Raw genomic sequence first — 20,460 nt, 5'->3', positions numbered from 1 at the left:
AGATGCTGCTTGCGAATTGAGGCTTTTATGGGTCACAGGGTGGGGATCACGGACCAACACGGTTGGCAGTACCATCATCGCGGTGATTCCGGGACGGGCGAAGGATCGGGGAGGGAAATGGTCCATCATGTCCACACGACTGTTGGCCGTCTCTTCTCCTCGGCGCCACTCTCAACCTCGTCTCTGTTACCGAAGAAGCCGAATGTCGTTGGCAAGAATACCGCCGGTGCAGCATTCCTCCGTGACAAGCCGATCGACACGGTCCAAAATCCAACCGAACATGCGGAAAGAGACGTTAGAAAATTCTTCGCCTGACGCAAGATTCAATTATAACAATACCGTAATTTGGAAGCAAGTTCGATGTACGGTTGTTGATTCAATCACTTGACTCCGAGTCACTTGTCGACGCAATTATATGCAACGTATCGTAGAATTATGTCGAATACCCGCCGTTTGTAATTTATCGTCAATTTACCTGCACGGTGTAATCATCTATCTTTCGCATTGGTTCCTCGTGCGAGTAACCGATTGCGAGGCAGTCGTCTGAACCGACCTCACCGCGATTCAACCTTGACCCACTCTAAGGTATAACAATGAATTTCAGAGTCTGGAAGAAGCCTTCTCGGAAAAGTTAGTTGTAATGATTTTCCGACAAATTTACACTGTACTCGGACCAGATCGACTTCTGCACTCGTTTCACTTATACCTGGTCTGTTACAGTGCGTGAAAGCGATACCTTGTATTTCGGACGACAAAGAAGTCGCCGGTTGATCAATTGCACAATTGCCATGCGGACGCACAACGGGTTTCTCATGTTGGGATAACCCACGCAATAATTCCTTGCGGTTGGTACTGAGGCCGTTATGGGGAACGATTGAATTGAATGGTGTAGGCAAAGGTGCCGCGTTAAATTTGAGGACTCTGCGTCCAGCCGAGGTTCGTGTGCCTTTTGATGTTCTTAATAACTGGTAAATATATCGTCCTGGTTGCTCAACCGACGTTTAGTCTCGATAGCATACCGCGAGTGTTATAATAACGGGGACAAAATACGATAAATAATGCGGGAATAATGACAGCCATAAACTCGGAATTCCACTCGAATATTACCAATAATGGGATAGTATCTCGCCTCCTCTTACGCCGAAGGTTTTGCATGTCTTCTCCGAGTTTACGATGCTCATACATGTATTACAACGCTTAAGACAAATACCCAAATCGAAGGTCGTTCAAAAGGCCGATACTTATTTTATATCACCACAATACGGCTTACCCGTGTCTCTTTCTTTTATCTTCCGAAGTTTAATGCTACTTTGAAACGTGTGCTTGACCCGAAGACTTCGTCGACGGCTAATGAATCGGTTAATTTACGCGATTCTAAACTTCTCTTTCAACAAACGACCTCGCCAATGTGACACTGATACCAGCTCTCCGATATTCGAATATAATAAACCCAGGCGGCTTAACTTGTCCGACTATTTATTGCTGAGATTTAAATTATTAGATACTCGCACGCTAGAGGCGATCGGTTTCAAAATCGTTTCGCAAACACACCCGCACAATCGTTAATTGCCTGTACCGAAATTCGACGAATTACTTTTCGTTTTTTAATATCGTCGGTCTCAAAGTTGGACTGGAATAACCTTGATCAATTTTTATGCCTTTACGGATCAAGGGATGAAATTTATCGTCGTATGCTGTCGGTGTGATAATTTCGTTGCACCCTATGTTAATAAGCTCGAAGTTAGAGTTAATCACCTCTGCGTATAGATCGAGTTTTTTTCCAGTTGATGACGAAATTCGTAACGACAAAAGCTCGGGGCTGTGCAGAGGAACTCCGTAATTACTGCTCAACTCACAATCAGTTCGCAATTTATCCTCGGGTTAAATGGATCAGGATAAGTCGCGAGATTAATTTCCTCGAACTTTGATCAATGGTCAAGATAAGTCAATTCTTTCCCCATATCGAAAGTGCCTTAAGATGCGGCTTTGCCCGCGTTCATATCCGATTTACCAAACCGAAGCATCGTCATTTGCACGTCGCTGACTCGATCAAATTTAATATCAGATATAAAATACGTCCAGTTAACTGAAAGGACAACTGCAATATCGATGCTCGAGTAACCCGTCCCCTGCATCCAGAAAAATAAAACGCGCAATGACAAGCCGTTTGTCCAAAGATCGAGACTGATAAAAAGCCTCCGCCAATATAATTGCTCCGACTGCTCGTTGGACTGCGAAAATCGCAACCTCGTAACGAGCAGAACCGGCTCTTCAATCGGCCGGCCGAAGGATGGGCCGAGAATGTTCGAAGCGAGTTAGAAAAAAAGAACCAGGCAGACCGACGAATTCCTTTCGAGGGCCTTTCTACGACCCTGAAAGAAAGCGAGAAGATACAAAAATACGTATAAAAAAACGGGATTACCATCCGTGGGCAGCGCTGCTGGCGTTCGCCACGCCGATGCACTCGGCTACGATACGTGAAGTTCTATTCTCGTCCGCTTTCACTTACGTAATCACGTGTGAAGTTATTTCTCACCAAATTCCTAAATACCGGTATTCGGGATAAGGAACTATCAAATTTAGAGACAAAAACGTTCCTCGCCCTTCGGATCATCGTTAATCTCATCATCGTTACGCCACGAGTGAGCTCAACTTGCGGACCAAACGTGGCAAGGAGAACTGTTTTGAACTCGTGAATAGTTTTTATTTGATTTTAATTTTCATTCGAATTTCACTAAATCTTTCATCTCCATTTTCAATCGCAGAGTAAGCAATGGATGATTTCTTGTTTGAAACGGAAGGACATCACCCAATAGTCAAATTATGTAAGTTTCCTGATCATTTCCAAGAACTTCAGAAAAAATGACCATCAAAGTTCAAAGCAGTGGTTCGAGGAAGTTGACATCAAAGTATGATCTCGCTAAAAAAATACGTCCCTCAAGTACGCGTATAGCAATTATGAAAATTGAGAAACAACGTTACTCCACAGGAAAATTATTCTCCTTTCAACGGACCGCGAGCATGGTCCAATAATTAGTTTTTTCAGTGCTATTGATAATCAAATTGAAATACTGAAATCTAAGACTAATTCTCGTTGTCAACTTTTGCGCGTGGTTCTGTGACGCGAAATTACTCAGCCTCTAACGAATCCTTCTGTATGCACACTTAGTCAAGAGCAAGCACGCAGCATAATTCTATCCACCGGTGAATGAGACGGTGAAAAACCTCCTCGCCTCTCGTCGAACGTGGACTGCGAAATCATCTCGGTGCCATGCTGGGTATGCGTGTACCTTACCTTAACTCGTGTGCCAAGCGTCTGGGTAAAGAGGCCAACGCTCCAGACGCCCCTCGACATCCGGGAAACACAGACGAAGAGAATTTTTTCCCCAAGACTTGAGATAACCCCAAAAATTAAACCAGTCGTAGTCAAGTACAACATCTGTTGATTTCTTCTACTCGTTAAAAACTTTCTGGACATTTCACGGACTACCAAATTCTGGAATCACGTATCAATGGATCATCCCTTCGAGTCAACAACCAACCGTTAATTATACCCAAAAGAAAATGACCCGGCGGAATTTTTCCGTACAAGATACGCCATCGGAAATCACACCGAACAACACCTTGGACGAGAGTCGGAAAGTAGTTATTGTCCATCAATACTAATACCTATTAGCGTGTTGTTCACGGAGGGAGATTTTATCGTGGAAACCGGGTGTAGAGCCGCGGTAAAGAGCGCAAAATGTAAATTTTTAACGAAGTCTGTAGCCGCTGTTTAACATTCAGTGGACAGTGTGTGGCTGGTTCTACGCCGTTAACATATTGTGAAGGGTCTTGGTAAGATCACGAGCAAAGGTACAAGTCTGGACGATACGAATGGCATGGCCTTAAAACTCAGACTGATTCACCTGAGTTCCGTTGAAATTCCCAGAAGCTTGTAGCTTGAACGAATTTCAATGCGCGAGTTGGCCGAAAATGGAAAATGACAGCAGCTTGCGGGCATTCGCTAGAAAGTTGGCCTGTAAGTCGAGTCGTAATTATTTTTACGACCGATATATCCTTACAGGTTGCATGTTTCGACCGAATTTCGTACATGCTGAATCGAATTTCGGTACACTGTGCATTTTTTTTTTTCTTTGGGACTGGCGTGCCTGGAATTCATTTTTTCAACTATGCGTAAAGTAATTATCGCAGGAATCTGTCGCTGTCTTTGAAATTACAATTATCTATCAACTGTATCGGACTTACGAGACGCTCACTCTTAAAGTCATTATAACTTAATTTGACTCAAGGTGAAAGTGATAGTCATGACGTACAAAATGCTTCGTTTACTCAAAACACAAGTTGATAACAATTCTATTTCTTTTCGCGGAAGTGCATCGCTTTCATAAATGCTATGACTTGACAGTTTCCGTATGTACTCTGCCGATGGCTAGTGGTGTAAAAGATTTAACAAAAAAACTAGCCCAAACTTATGACACCCGGTAGAATGTTTATTTTCAACATCTTTTGAGAACCAGATCTGCATTTCGTCTGTAGGTTTAGTGATGAAAAGAACAATGAAAGAAGTCGAATAACCGAGTATTCTCCGCCACTACCAACATTCATTTAAATTCATTTTTACCTATCTTGAATCTTACACTTTTAGTTAGATAGATAGACAGCATAGATACAGAATTACTGCAAACGATTTAATCGCTACATAAAACGATCTTTTGTGTTATGAGTTTCGTTAAATTTACGCCACCTGAACACAAGACTTAATACCTAGTCTTGAAGTAATCTACTAATCGCAGAACTGTGTGAATTAATTAACTTCCATACAACGCAACTAAGTCTCAAATTCCTAGACGTGGGCTAACTCGCTGTATCGTGAACAATCGCAATTGACAAGTTGCGCAACATTGTAACGAGTTAAATTACAAACTCAAGCCTAATCTGGAAAATGGATGTACGTATACGCCTACCTGAACTAAATTATGAAAACAAATTTAGATACGGTATCAGACCTTGTTCATCGAACGAAATTTTGGACTGCGGTGACTTTCTTTTGTGCCAAGATATTCATCTTCAAGGTTTCCGTGTCGACAATCGTTATCGCTCCAACGAAATAACCAAAGCCAAAACGCCTTCGGAGTTTCCGAGATTTATTGATTTTAATTGCTAAGGTTCTTTCCCCACTCTTGACGACAAGAGAAAGCCGGTGAACTTGTCAAGATTGGTGCACGGATATCCCGAATGAATGTTATACCTACTTGATTGCCACATAAACTGTCCATATTTGACGGGACATAATCTATCCGCGAGCGTAATTATATCAACTGATTAGTGAAAATTAATTGGATAGAAAAAATGACTGGCATGATTTTAAAAGAGTGGTAAATTCATTTAGAATCAGCGTCAACGAAGTTAGTAAAACATGTTTTATTCGTTCTTTCCAAGTTCATTCTATCGGCCATTCAAAATGCAAGAATGTCACAAGAAAGTATCGCTTTGCGGAGTATTTTTTCCGGACTTCATAAATTACTCGTAGTCCTCTTTTTTCTCAAACCGTTTCTGAGAAACTCGCTACACAACGTCTGTTATTTAACTTAAAGATTACGTTCCCTGATTGCGAACCGTTTATTTCGGAGACAGCGCAGCCTCGCTAAAATACGGTGCCTAGTTCCGCCAGTGGCAAAGTTTGCTTCAACAAGTAACCGCGCGCCAGCTCACCTTAGAAGCCACTGGAGTTGGAACATGTGTTCCCTCGAAACGTGTCCAATTTCTAAAGTGGCCTTTCAATGCCACGCGAGCATTCCACTGCCGGACATAATGTCAACAGGCGAAACGTGAGGAAGGCGCAATTCGCAAGTAAGATTTTCACCGCAACCGAAGTACAGGTATAAAGTAACAGGTCCGTATACCCACAGTGCATAAACGAGATGAATCTATTCGTCATAGTCGGACGGTCAAACGTCGGAACCACAGTCTTCGTCTTTGAGCGCACAATTTTAGCCGCAGCTTCGTACGTTGCAGATGAAATTTGCTCGTAATAATTGTCTGAAAGGTGGCTGATCGAAGCGTTTCATCTACGTATGCGTTGGAAGTTCCATGAGTTGCGGTGACTTCAGGCTTTCCGATTTTCTTCGTGATTTATCGATAACTTACGAACGCGCCTCCCGCAGAATACGAATCAACCGTTTCCGGACGAAACGATGACATCGAGAGGTACGATTTTCACCTGTTAGTCGGAAGCTGCAACCGCTCGAGCAACAGGTGTCGGTTATGATCGAAGCACGAGTTTACCCGCGGAGAAATTCACCCAGCGAATGTCATCGTCTTCGTTCCTTTGCGATGCATTCCCTGCAACGTGACGTGTTCAGAGTAAACATCTTAAAACTCGAGAAGTCAGACCCACCGTCACGAAAGAATACAAAGAAAAGCTTTGCGGAAGAGAACCAAGGGTCAAGGGTGACAAGGGAGATGAGGTCTTGTGTGATTTTAACAAACTACCCACGACTTGACATTGAACGGTGCAGAGAGGTCAACGCCCTATGTCATCAGTCATTGGCGACGTTTCAACGGGCAGTAAACCTGAAGGTTTTTAAACCGTTTACTGCATCATGTGACTTGCGTAACGTTACGATTTACGGAAATTTGATCACCCGAACATTCTGAACGCTGTGCAAGATACGCGTTGGTCACAGTTGCGTAGGTACGTCATAAATGTCCCGCGACTTTGATGAGAAAAAATTGTTAGTTTTTTTGCATCATTAAATTATTATTATTATTGTTGTTGTTGTTGTTGTTGTTGTTGTTGTTGTCATTATTATTATTTATGTACAGTTTCTTCTGGCATGGCGTGCAACATTCGCAAACAACCAACCGGATAACTCCACGAGTCTTCATTAATATTCATGTTCTATCAGTTGTGTGATATTTTCGATCGAACGCGGCTTGGAGAATTACCAAAACCACGCATTTCGTCTCGACGTTGGCACTGTAATTGCACTTTTATGCAGATCGAATGATTTAGAACTAAAGATGGCCAATTCTCGCGTACAGGTTACGTAGTGTCTTGTCGTTAGGACGAAAAAAAATTTTCACAAAAATACCCCTTGTGCAATGTTTTATAGTTACTATATGCGAGTATTTTTAAAAAAATTGAAGGTCGGAATTTAACATTTTATCACGGGATCTTTCATACTTTACGACCGTTTTTTATTCCCTGGTGTTTTTTTTTTTTTTCTTCTTTTTTTTAAATATCTTATTTTTTTATTATTGCGTTAGAAAATACGACGATGGTTACTCATCGATAAAATATATTGAAAAAAGAAACAGGTGATTCTTATTACGTCATTACGGATTTACTCCGTACTCCAGCAATAAAATGTACTGGTATACAAATTCGATACTATACAGCAGAAGTTTATTTCGGTCATTCGCGAAGTAAACAGCTGCAGAGAGCGAGTTGGGCAAGCTAATAAATTCAGGCCGTTAACTTGTTGTACAAATATTTTAGGAGCTAGATACACCCACTGATCCTCGTGCAAATCCATTTTACATGCACGCGGTGAAATGTGCCGATCAATTAAACCAGTTTAGCCGCATTATTCAAATCACCCGCTGACATTGAAAGTAAGCAGATATAGTTAGTAAGATACTTTGCCCGCGAGTCGAGATATTTTAATTACTAGCAGCATGCCGCGGAAGGTATTCAGATTGACGGATAAGGTTTCGCGGAAACGGCGGAGTTTGAGCAACAAGTGTGCGAATAAATTAAATCTTAAATGCGTTCACATGCCGAGTAGTGCAAAATAAAATTCAACTACGGATGAGTGACCCAACGGCTGATATTCACGGTCAGTTTTGTAATGAATTATTTAACAAATACGGTGAGTGGTTACCTCATGTTGATGGCAGACGTGGAGTTCTTTCATTGAATCGACACGTAGTTTGAGAGTCGATATTTCAGTGCAAGATGCCAGCATTCGACTCAAGAGTCCTAATTGCCAAATCGTTTGATAATTTATTTCAAACTACAACAAACACGCTTTGATATTTACTCAACAAACGAAGAATTATGGTTTGGGTAATGTTGCATGCGTGGATTTTTTCGTGACAAGGCTATATTTCAATCGATAAAATATGTGTATTATAATTTATGGATCAAACGATGTTTTTCTTGTTAGTGTATTACTATTACACGGTACGGTGCGGAATATGAAGAATCGGCTTCCAGGACATGTGGTAAAATCTGAAAATCCTTAGCTAAGGCGGCTTTTCTTTTTTCGTTGGCTTTTCCGGGCAGACAAATGTCGCTAATTAGGTGCCGTGGCGTCGTTTTTTAACGCTGCTCAGAGACACCAACGCTAGAAAAAGTGTAATAAGCTACCGCATAAAAAGGCAAGCTTTATTTATCACCTTGTTAAAATTCCACCGTGCTTGAAGCTAAGCCATCTGTAGGTATTCATTTCCGCGAAGTCTCGAGTGTGATATCCATCTACGTTACGAGCTTCCATCCAGCATAATGTGAAAAATCAGGTATTGCAGGCTCGGATTACGATTCGACGTTGAAGGTTGCGGATGTTTGCCTCTCTTGAACATATCACCGATAATCAATATTCTCATCATTTTATCTCCAAGCAATAATAAAGACCGATTAAAAACGAGCCATATGCGACGGATATAGATCTCATTAAATTAAATTAAATCCAGTCTCATGAGGGTACTGAATAAAATGAGTCTGCATCGTCTAGTTTCTTATAATTCAAAGTCAGCCGAATGCAAATCCGCAGATAATGAACTTTTTCCTGAACTATAGAGGCTGTGGGTTAATCTAATTTCGAATCTGTCAGTAGAGATTTTTGGTGTCGAAATAAAATGAGAACCCAAAAAAAAAATAAAAAAAAATAAAAAAATCGGGTGGCAGTTGAATTAATTACATCAGCCAATATTGTGGGTGTGTAGATGAAAAACTCGTCTTATGAGTCGTTGAACACACAAAACGTGATTAAGAGTGACCCATGCAAACATCGAACGCCTTTGACTAAGATTGGCTTTACAACCGAAAACACTTGACTTAAGCAAACTCTGTTTCAAGATATCCCACAAATCTGAAAATCCATAGTTGACACAACGGATTGAAATTAGTATATAAGCAAATTGTTAAATACCTTATATTTCGCTGTATATTGTAATCAAACTATCGATGTTGAATCAAAGAGAAACAGAATTCGCGGTCGAAATAAATGAATAATATGAAGTTTAACTCGGGTATTATGTATATATTGTATATTTTTTTGTGTCTCTAGTTACGGAATGCAATTGATTTCCAATTTCAATTGCATCACCGAAAACATTCAGCGCATCGCCAATCGTTGACAGTTTACAATTGATCCCGAAAACAAATTTGTATCTTCTAAAATACGATGTACAAAACGTGAAAGAGTTGAATACAGAAATCTCTTCGAGGAGGGTTAAATTTCATCGCGAATTCCGCGACGGATCGCGAATATTTCATTTCTTCCGATCGTGGGGCAAAATTGAATCGCAATCCGACGTGACTCACGCAGAAAGAAGCGTAGGTATAACAACAACGCAATGCAAGCTGCTTCGATGGGCACGAAAGGATCGAATCCGTTCGTGCCGCAGGACGCAGCGGGATAAGTCGTGTATATTGCCCTCTCACCTTCTTCGCTTATAAGCGCAAGTTTCTCGACGGGATGTTCATAGGAGTAACTTTTTTCCTGCAGGTTGTTTTTCCCCTGTATTTACGATACGTTCTTCTCATTATTTTCGCAGCAACGTATACCTGGTCGTCGCTTATTTGCATACTCCGCTCCCCGATCCACCCTTGATTTTACTCTTTTTCGGGATGACGTCAGCATCTCGAACCCTCCAACAGGAGGCAGCATCTCCACATCCACGAGTCGAGAGGAATGGCGAACGCCTCCGCGAAAACATTTACCCAAGCGTTTCGGCACACGCAGAACAAAGAAGGGAGAGAAAAAAACGAACGAGGAGGAGAAAGTCAAATACTTTGTTTGAAGAATCTGCGGAAAAAAGGTGAAGCCGATCGGTCTCGGTACGAAACCTTTGCATACCTACGTGATTTGTATTGCGTTTACTCTCCTTCGACGAAGTCTTATTTCCCTCCTGAACCTCGAGTGCTGAGATCGCCCGGAGTTCCAAAGCCGCGTGGGCATCGTCGTGGATCGTAGGAATGGAAAAATTCCTCGATTTGCGATATGCAGAAAATGCGTCCCGTCGCTGCGAGCCCCGTTTAACAGAATCCGCGGAGCCACACGTGCGGAAGAATAAAACGCATTACGGGCGAAAAAGAAAAATCTGCTCCGGCATAAGGTAGGCAGGCAGGTAAACTGCATGCCTTCTCGATTTACTCGAGCGTAGGCGCTTCGGACCGGTTAAAGCGAAGCTGCAAGAGGATTTTTCCCGGAGTTGAAAAAACAAAAAAAGAAAAAAAAAAAAAAAAATGATCGGTGAATACAAATAAATACATCGATAACTATCCTATTTAGCTGAAATAACGCTAACGATGAAATATAAATTCGGCAAGCTTGCGCTTCGAATTAGCGCAGATGCCGGATGCGGGTGGAACCGAAGTCCAAATTTCTGATACGTGTAACCTCGCGGAACGGACCTGTGAAATCCCGGTTCCCAGCTGAGTCAGCCGGTCGGTTCTTCCCAATTCCCGACACGTTTGATCCCACGTTTCGTGAATTTTTAACCGCGAAACCCGGGAGCGGCGTCACGCCGAGTTCGGACACCCGATTCTCCCTCCCCCTGCAGCTTCATTTTATACCAAGGGACACTGACCTCCGGCTTTCTTGCGCGGAGATCGCATCCTGGCGATAAATCAAAACCCGCGGTTACAGGTTGCGCCGTGTTTTTCCCGTTTTATTAGCCACTGGACGACGACTCGTAGTCCAACCGGTCAAACATGGCGGGGCTCTCGGTTCTTCGATGTAAAATGCAAACGCGAGTCTCCATATTCGAGAATGTGTGGGTAAAGATCGCGCGCCTGGCGATCTTCTGCCGATCTCGTAAAACATTCGTTCGGCTAATTATAATTTTGACTTCGAGTGTATTGAGTGGCCGTAAAACGTAAGGATTGGCCAAAGATAGCTGAAGTTATTGAAGAGATTGATGTTCGCTTAAATTGCACTCGAAGTGGACCTTTGAAATCGCTGCACTTGAATCGGTCCGTCCGTAATCGAATCAAGTGAAATCAAGTGAAAATCTTTGAAATCAGGCTTCTTTTAGTCATTAGAAAGAAACGAATTTTCCACTTGGAATACAAAGATCCGAAATCGACGTAGCAGTCAGCTGAGAGTGTTTCAAATCGCATTAGACCTCGTGAAATGATTACGTCACCCCGAAGTCGACAAGTCCGCGTTGTCAATTTTCTAGCCGATATTGAATTAGCTGCTCCGCCAGATTTACGATCCTTGGATTATCGGCCAACGGCTTGTACGGACGCCTTCCATCCGGTGACTAGAATAATCTTAGCGACGACGATCTTTGATTAATTAAACTTTGAGTGCTTTCCCGGCCAGGGAATCATAAATTCGGCGAATATTCTGCCGTTAGGTGTTTACCGTTCCTGCGGAAGATTATTATCGATAAAATTTGCTGTCAATTTGCATAAATTCACACTCGTGCAGTTACCTGATAATGTAGTGTTAAATCGGTGATAGTGCAACCATAAATTTCGCCAATTTCACGATCCCCGTCACTTTGTACGACTCGATTTAAATTATTAAAAATATCAGTGCGATGATCCTGGCTTCGCGATGCAAGATTTAAAGTGGGAGTGAGTTGGAAGATTGAATAGCTCCTTAATCTAATATTCATGTCTAATTGACTTTGCAAATTCAAGTTCCTTGCGCCATTTGTCGTCGTCTGCAGCCGGGCTTTTATTCCAAACACGTTTTTTCATCCATCCGTTCGCCACTCCTTCTTTTTTCATTATTTTCTTTCGTCTTCCGACAGGCGTGCGACAAACTTTGGTTCGCACGTATCGCAGACGCGTCATCATCCGGCCTTCACCAACGCCTAACGCTACTCACTCAGCGGGATCAATCTTTGTCGATTCAAGCTTTTAGCGTGTCCCCAATCTTTTCGCACATCACTTTCATCCGTCTCTGAAACACACCCGACGTTCGAATTGGAACGTGCCTCATGCACGGTTCTTGCTACAAAATGCAAAGAGTGAAAGTGATATGAGAGTCGAAAAAAGCAGCCTGAAAATTAAGGACCTTTGCCATTAGGACCAATGTTTATATTTGTACACGTACTTTCTCAATCATTCGTCCGTCAATCCATTTATTGACTCCTTTTTTCGTCGATCCTTAAGGGATTATCCGGAGATCGAAAAAAATGATTTTTCGTGGATTTTCGTGAAAGGACATTTCAATTTACTGATATAAAAATTTATATACATATTGGGGTAGCATTGAACTTCACTATGATATTATTTATTTAAAAAAATAATGATTTTTAAAGCTACTATAGCCGATCTCTGGGAGCACTGCTAAAAAAAGGCATCTTTCAGTGAGCAAGATATGTCCGGACTGGATCATGGCAAATGAGAAAACAAAAAAGATTTAGTCAATATAAGGTATTATCTGGTCTTCAAACGAAGGAATAAGCAAAATATTCATTTTTAACAAAACGGAGGCTTGTTAGAAAAAAAATGTAATTTTCCATGAAAATTTTCGCCTTAATTTATTTATGAAATTAAAAATATTTACCGGCGAGAAGAAACCTTCCATTTAGGACTGAAAATTGTATTAATAACGCTTGAGTAAAAATTTGAGACTGAACGATTCAGCCGTTTCCGAGAAACCTTGCTGACCGACTTTGAAAATATAGTTTTCAGAATAACGCGTTGTAAGTTTCAAAAGCGCTTTCAAGCGCTTCGGGGCGTCTATGAAAATGTACGCGTAACTTGGAGAGTATTTGTCGGATGGAATCGAAATTTTCCGTGTAAATACTTGAATATATTTACCTTGCGAAAATGAAATTGAAAAATAAAATCCATTTTTGAAAAATTCCGACAGCGTATCGCACCTTAATACGTATGTCGTATTCTTTCGTATTTCCCACAAGTTCTGCGCTCATAATCAGAACTCAACACATCGGGCCCAAACAAAATTATTGCCGATGGGAAATTTCTCGGATTGTAAGTGAGAAAGTTGGGCTATTATAATCCTCGACGAAGTTGTTACGCGTCATCCCAGCTACTCGTTAACTAATCGTTACGTGATATGAAATTCTTCCGTTAACACAACACGACGTTTTATGCTATACCGGTCTTTGAAGAAATATTTATGACGGGCATCGAAGTATATAACGAAATTTGAACCGCTATCGTTTGCCAATTCAAAGATATAACTTTCGGGCCGTATCGCTTTTTCTCCGTCCCACGCAACTTAACGGCAACAAATCGTCGCCCGGCATGCTTGAGGAAAAGATGACGTGAAGGAGTTTACATAAGGCGAACTCGAAGTGTAGTATTCAGGTTCTCTCCTTTTTGCCAGAAAAATACTCTCAGAACATCGCCGAGCGAAAAGTATATAGACAATTTTACTTTCAATGAACCTTTCGAGGCGAAAAAATTCGCTAAATCATTCCGCTTCCCGAAATGTCCACCATTGCTGCTTCTTTTAGTCTCCTTATTCTTCTTTCTCTCTTGCCTTTTATTTATCTTACGGTAAGATTGTTCGCGATGAAAAGAAAACTCGCCATTTATTCAATGCCATTGCCAAACGATAAAACGACGAGTCAACCGAGGCGGGCGATATTGGAAATTTTTGCTGAACCCAAAACATTTTCTTACCGGATTCAGGAAGAATACGGATTTCATTCTCCAGAGATTCCGGCACGCGTAATCCTTTATTCGATTTCAAATCTCGCTGGAACACGATTCTAGTCATCTGGTTTAGCAGAACAAAGGTTGCGGAGAAATTTTTTATTCATCAAATCCGATGAAGTCACCGCGAGTTTCGGGCAACGTCAATTCTGACCGCCGAAATCCAATTTATCTTATCGAATAAAGTTGCAGATCGATACTATTACGGCCAAAGCACACAGTGTGCGCAAGAAAGGCTTCAGGAAGCAATAGAGGCGGAACACCGGGATCTTTTGAGGGCACGATATTGTAGGCATGTGGCCTCTCCGTTTCATCTAAGAAAAAAGCAATACCATCCCTGGATAAATTTGTACTCAAGAAGGACTCGTGAGCCGAGATGATTTATAAGGTTCTTCTTGCGTTTAGAATTTCTTTATCGAAAGTGCCACGTGTGTTTTCGAGAGACAAATCCTTGACATTTTCTTCATCTGCGGTTTCGGTGCGAAGTATAAAAATTCAAATTTCTGTCGCAACTAAAATTCATATACAGTGAATAAATGTCAATATATATATATATATATATATATTTTTTTTCACGTCGTTCAAACCTTGCATGTGAAATAATTCGAGAAACTTTCATTTGCTCTAACCAGCCGACGAATTCTCCGATTTGATTTTCTGAATACGTGAAAATTGCCGTGAACATGTATAAACGGGAAGGCGAAAATTTGAGAATAAAATCTACCAAGCGGAAGAGCGAGTATTTGATCAAATTTTCTAACCGAAAGACGGTTGAACAGTTCACTTGGTGCGTTGGAAGAGAAGAGAGTCTAGCGATCTAGCACCGAGTAATAAACAAACAATTCCGTAAATAAAGGACAGCTTACGGAAGCGTGAAGCGGAATAACGATATACGAGCAGAAGTAGATTCGACGTGAAATAAATATTCCGGTCCGATAGCGAAGCGGGTATAATCATTCGGTGAGTTGAGTGATAAGGCAGAATGGTAATTCCAAGAGATTAAAAGCAAGTCTAAGACGCCGCTCGGCGAAACACCCCCGTTAATTAATTATTCACCGGGCAAAAAGGCGAGGATTGAAATCCAACGAGACGTAAAAAGACATTCGTCGAGGGAAAATGTCTGGATATTTATGGTACTGCAGGTGATGTAGTGAAAACAATCGAGATTCCTTGGACAAAAAGAGGCGCCTTTTCTCGGCAAATTTTAGCATCATCGACGCGGTTATAACTTTCTAGAGAGATCCAAATCCAGTCGAGCTTTTCGTTCGGGTGTCAAGGAGCGCCTAATTCAGGCCCGGCTGCAAAACGCCGGAGCCGTGTCTTTGAAAAATGAGAAAGCCTGAAGCGGGTGTCATTGACGGTATTCATATCGGATGGATAATTGGATTTGCAAACGCTGTTTGTTTGACGGTGTATCCGTGTGCCTTGTTTTTTAGCGAGGCCCATTTGCAGACACCGTTTCTAACATCCTAACGACAAAAGAGCAGCCCGCGCATCACGCTTAAAAACACTGGCGGACAAAGTGGGCTGAAAGAAATTTAGCCACGACCAATTGGCGTTGCGTAATTTTTCGCGCGGATTAATCAGCCGGCGAGTGTTTCCGAACGTCCAGAATAGTACGGTATTTTAATACACGTCCGAATCGGTATAAATATAGAGATGCCCGCTGGATACAGCCGACAATTGTAGCCTTCGAATACGCTAATTATGACCAGGTATAATAATAATATCCGACATAATACACGTATTCACACTCGGTAAAATACTCGCGGGAATTATCTAACCGACGAAAATCCCAGCGATGCCCATTTGGATTTTCCCCGTCCAGGGGAAATCTGTCTAAAAAATCGGAAAATTTGGCGAATTTCGGTGAGATTGGGATAATTGCAGCGGGTTTCGACGAGGGATGAATAAAATTTTAATAAAAATATTCATCAAATTCAGACATTGATATTTGCGAACGCGTGGGATTCCTTCTCTCGATCTACAAGCAAAACCGATTTGCTTATCTCACCGGATCCTCGCCGACTCAATTACTCATCTCCAAATCTCGTCTAGTCGTTTTAGGCACCGTAACAGCTACCTCTGGGGTAAATAAGCCGGCACGGTTGCGGATCTTATCGTACCATTGTAGATCTCTCCTCCGGTTGCTGCGGGCAAACATGGCTACTGATCAAGGGATCACGATGCCCGATTATTGTCGGATTCGTCGTCCCACGTTAACGATTCGCCCATTCTTTGGGGCCAGGGAGGTAGAGTGGTAAGCTCTCGGTTTCACATTTCGTCACGAAAGAAGGAAAACGGCGAGGAAATTTCATCGAGACGTGGGATCAACGTGCACAATAACGTCAAGGCTGATGAAAATCAATATTCAGGAGTGATGTCATAGGCAGATGTTGCGGCGAGTCTTGACGGAATTCGACTTTTCGTTTATTTTGTGCCAACGTTTTTTGGGCTTTCCGACACTTCTGTGTGATTAATAGACTGTTCGATCACGTATTTTCGGCTTTAAACCCACCGTCGCGGTGTCGCACCGTCCCCCTCGCCCTTTTCCTGCCATTCGTATACTCACGATGAGTCGTTAAATTCAACGTAAATCAAAATAATCGCCTAATATATTAATGAAACCTTCTTGACTGCCATCTTGATTATCCGATGCTCGTACCATCCTCGGATCAATATTCACGCGTAAAATTTCCTACGGTTAAAGCTTACTCCGTGAATTTTCGATAAAATTTTGCCAAATTATTATACCATATTTACCACAATTTACAGTGTAAAATCGAGAAGGCAAGAGCGACAAAAAGGAGGAGAGAAGGAAAAAGACGGACGAGTTGGTCACCTGGGGAAATTAACGTAACAAGTTTCTGTACGCATAATTAAACCCTCCCGTACTCTGCGGTATAGACGCAGCAATCAAGCGAACGGCATGATTTAAGTGTTAATATTCGTCCAAGACTCGCCTCGGACTCTCCAGGATTTAAATCCCGCGAGAAATGCTTGAGAATGTCCGAGGAATAACTTCTTTTGGTTATTCTTTAGACGGAGAAATATATCTGCAGCCAGGGACGATGAAATCCCCATGCAGCAATAAGCTATCCGTTAAACAGGTAAACAAAAAAAATTGTATTCTTTCGAGTTTACATTTAAATAAATAAATTCTTATTCCATACATCGAATAATAACCAATATCTTTATTTATCACTTGGAAAGTTGGCTTTTGTCCTTTTTACGTTGATAAATATCACCGGTCAACAGGATTTTTGAGTCTCAGTTCTGGCGGTCAAATTTTGAGCAACTGATAAAAGAAAAAAACAGTTTTATCATACAAAGTTTGCTTTTGTAGAAACCGGAACAACTTTTCGGATTTGAAGAAAACTTACCCACCTTCTTTTTGCCTTTTATTATTTACGTGAAAGAAATCAAAAATTGACATCCAGAACCCAGACTCAATATTCGTGTTGACCGGTGTTACTTTAACCGTGGAAATTTCACGGCCACAAATACAGTTCGGCATGTTTCTAGCAGATGAACTGCAGGAATGTCGATACTTCGAAGAACGTCGGATTGTCCGGACGATGAAATTTTCCCACCTTGTGGAAAATCTGAGGCGAGAGGAAGGCTTTGCATCGTTGGATTCCGACCTCCCGGAGAGAATTCATAATATTGGACTAGAACCAATGAAAAGCAGAGAGGAAGTAGTGAAAACAAATCCAGACTGGTATCTGTAATCGGGAAAATCTTTTATAAAGAGTTAATAATAATATTCCCGCGTTTTGTTGAAGTTTTATACATGCATTGAATGTGGAATAAGGGATGAAAATTTTTGAGGTGGCAATAAGATGTCCATTGATGTATGTTATACATATATATGTATATCCTTATAAGATGAATTAACAATATTAAGCGAGATTGAACAGGCGAAAATCGTCCGTAGAAAACGTCCCCGCAAATATGTTCTTTAAAACGATTTAAAGTCAAGAGAACGGAATTTTTGAGGCTCCGCATGAATGAAGATCCTCAAAAATTGAAAATTTGCATGTAATTGTTATTCAGCATCTCATTTCAGCGATTGATTCTAGATGCAGGTATTATATAATAACTGCTTCTTCGAGATGATTGGAAGCTCAAGATTTTTTCTTAATACTTTGTAATTTCATTCATGACTATCCGCATATATTTTTCGTTGCGTAATATTTTTATGTTAATTACTTATGTTTAATACAAGACAAAAGTGATTGACGGGACTCGTCAATAAGTTGAATTTTAGGGTCCACGGGTATTAGAATTTGACATCAAAGTCGTCAAATTGTTTGAAAGCCAGAAGCGCGGGTGCTCAAACACGACAGGAAGCAATTGACTTGAAAAAGTTCTTATAAATAATGAAACTTAGTTTTATACCGTCGCAATTTCGCACGTCCTCTTTTTACTTTCCGGAGTCTTTTTAAAACAATTTCTGATGTAACAATGTTTATATCTCAGAGCGTTTCACGATATTGCAATATTTTCGCAGTTTGAAAAACTCGTAAATATTTCTTTAAACTCTGATTCGTCGACGGAGTTTCGTTTTACATACATCGAGATTAAATCGACCTACGATACCGCCGTCAGAATTCATATCGTACTCTCGAACCACAATTTTAGTAAAACTCTCACGATCGTGGGTCCGCTGAAAAGTGGCGTGCAGTGAAAATTTTATCGGCTTAAGTTTTCTACGTGGCAGTCGAATCGTACGTCTGACTCGAATACGGTGATAAAGCATACATTATTTTCGGGCATCTTCCTCTATAATACTCGTGAAATATCACGTAGATATCTACCCGGTGACGTTACAAAAAATAAATATCGATTTCAAGGTCAATGACTCGGATCCGAAAACGCTTGGATCGCCGTTCAGGCTGAATTCGATGAAACTTTTAGTTGCAGAAGTTGTCGCTGCGTCTCCTTGCAGCGGCACACAGATCCAAAATTTTTTTGTGGGTAAAGAACGACCAAGTATCCGCCGATACCAGTCGTAAAATTCTCTTTAATGATCATCGGACAAGCGGATATAAAGATGTCAGGAAATCGAATGTCCGGTTAGCGCGGCTGAATAATTTACAGCCAGCAGAGACAAGGAAACCCGTTCTTGACGTCGAGGTTTGATTCGTCGAAATAGTCATCGACTTGGAATGGTAAGTAATTAAAATGGTCGTCATAAGAATAACCAGTATGACTTTGCCGTTCAGGGATGGCAATAACGGCTGATTCTGTCCAACTGTCATTTATCATTTAGGGAGTTGATAATGCAAACGAGCCGATCGTGATAGCGATAATTTTCGCCCGACGTTGAATTGCCGCAATCACTGATCGCTGCACTCCGTCTTGGAAGCCGTTAACTTCGAAGCGATACGTTTTTTCCATACCTACAGCAGGCAGTCGTAGACCATTGAAAAAATAAACCGATTCCCCGGCAGTTCTCTTGGCCTAATTTTCTGGGATAACAATTCTGCTCTCCTTAACTTATAGATCTTTTAATTATCTCTCCTCCCTCCGGCCAAACACCTATATTACCGATACAGACAATGTTTATAATACACTCAATATACAATGTATACTTATCACTCCGAGGTTTCTTCTTAATATACCACGCGTGAGTGGAACGGCCGTTGCATAACGACGATCGGTTAATAGCTGCGAGATGAGCTCGTTACTCCAAACCGGCTGCCCCGAAACGCAGAGCACGTTTATTCACTGCGTGAAAAATGAAACCCGTTTCGTGAAAGTGGTCGGAACGATCACCTCGGGGATCTTCTCGACGGGCCGGTCGAGGCCTCGGTCGAATCCTCCTCCAAAGTACGTTTTTTTCTCTTACCCCTTGAACCGACCGTCTCTAGATACCTTGGGATTTGAGGATCGTGGATGTTTCGCTTTAAGGAACACCTACAACGTTCGTCATGGTTGTATATAAGTATAATTTGGGAAGAAGCACAATCAAGGACAGAGAAGAAGACGCGTAATCATCTTTTATTTCGAGTCACGAGTTCCGCTTCGATATCGATGATCGAAAACACCGCCGTGTGGTTCCTGCTTCTTAATCCATACGACCCTGAGTCAAAAAATGAAATAACTTTGCAGGATCGACGGAATACTGTAAATTGAACAAACTCGTCTCGCCTCAATATTAAGAATGCAGAATTTCAATCTCGAGTCCCTCGTCTGAATAATAAACAATAAGGTTGCGTAACGTACGTGGCTGGATGGAAGTAGCAAAAAAGTGTAATATCAGCGATCACTGACATGCGAGTACTCGGAATATTTCAATGATCAACACCGACTGATGCATCTTGTCCTTCGTTTTACGTATTACGTTACATCCATAATATGCATTTGGGTTGACTTAATCGCAGGCCGATTACGCCTCTTTTTCAGAGGTCACTCAATGGCGGTAAATTCACGACTGTCCAGTTCTCGGCAACGCTGCCGCTGCGTTATTATAAACAACTAATAACCTGCGGTGGGAAACCGTCGACGAGATAACACAATTCTCCGAACAGCATCGAGTCTGCCACGTTCAAACGCCGGGCATCGATTCAATTAGC

At 41.5% G+C, this 20,460-nt stretch overlaps 1 long non-coding RNA gene across 1 annotated transcript; it reads left to right on the top strand.

The window, feature by feature from the left end:
* Positions 1-7,755: 7,755 nt before the first annotated feature.
* On the top strand, positions 7,756-17,595 carry LOC124223017 (uncharacterized). Its single transcript, XR_006884178.2, has 3 exons — positions 7,756-7,844; positions 16,655-16,989; positions 17,408-17,595. It is a non-coding gene; the product is annotated as an uncharacterized lncRNA (long non-coding RNA).
* Positions 17,596-20,460: the final 2,865 nt, after the last annotated feature.

Source organism: Neodiprion pinetum, chromosome 1 (assembly GCF_021155775.2).
Source record: "Neodiprion pinetum isolate iyNeoPine1 chromosome 1, iyNeoPine1.2, whole genome shotgun sequence".
NCBI lineage: Eukaryota > Metazoa > Arthropoda > Insecta > Hymenoptera > Diprionidae > Neodiprion > Neodiprion pinetum.
Note: the sequence above shows the minus strand (reverse complement) of the source record. Positions and strands in the feature narration are given on the sequence as shown.